The following is a 215-nucleotide window of genomic DNA, read 5'->3' as shown; positions in this document are numbered from 1 at the left end:
TCTGGTGGATATGGAAGCCAAATGCACTTTAATACATGGTAACCCTCAAAAGTTTTCTTGCTCCCTCAGCACCATCAATGGTTACAGAGGAGAAACAGTTATGGTCAGGAAGACCCTCTTGACACTACAGGTTGGGTATTCTCCCCTGCCCCACCCAAGAAAATGAGGTTTTTATCACTCTAACACCAGAAAACATATTGGGCATTGATATCCTA

The sequence above is a fragment of the Lynx rufus genome, unplaced genomic scaffold (assembly GCF_022079265.1).
Source record: "Lynx rufus isolate CCGP_SWC_20201006 ecotype Redwood Valley unplaced genomic scaffold, mLynRuf1.p SCAF_9, whole genome shotgun sequence".
Taxonomy (NCBI): domain Eukaryota; kingdom Metazoa; phylum Chordata; class Mammalia; order Carnivora; family Felidae; genus Lynx; species Lynx rufus.
Note: the sequence above shows the minus strand (reverse complement) of the source record.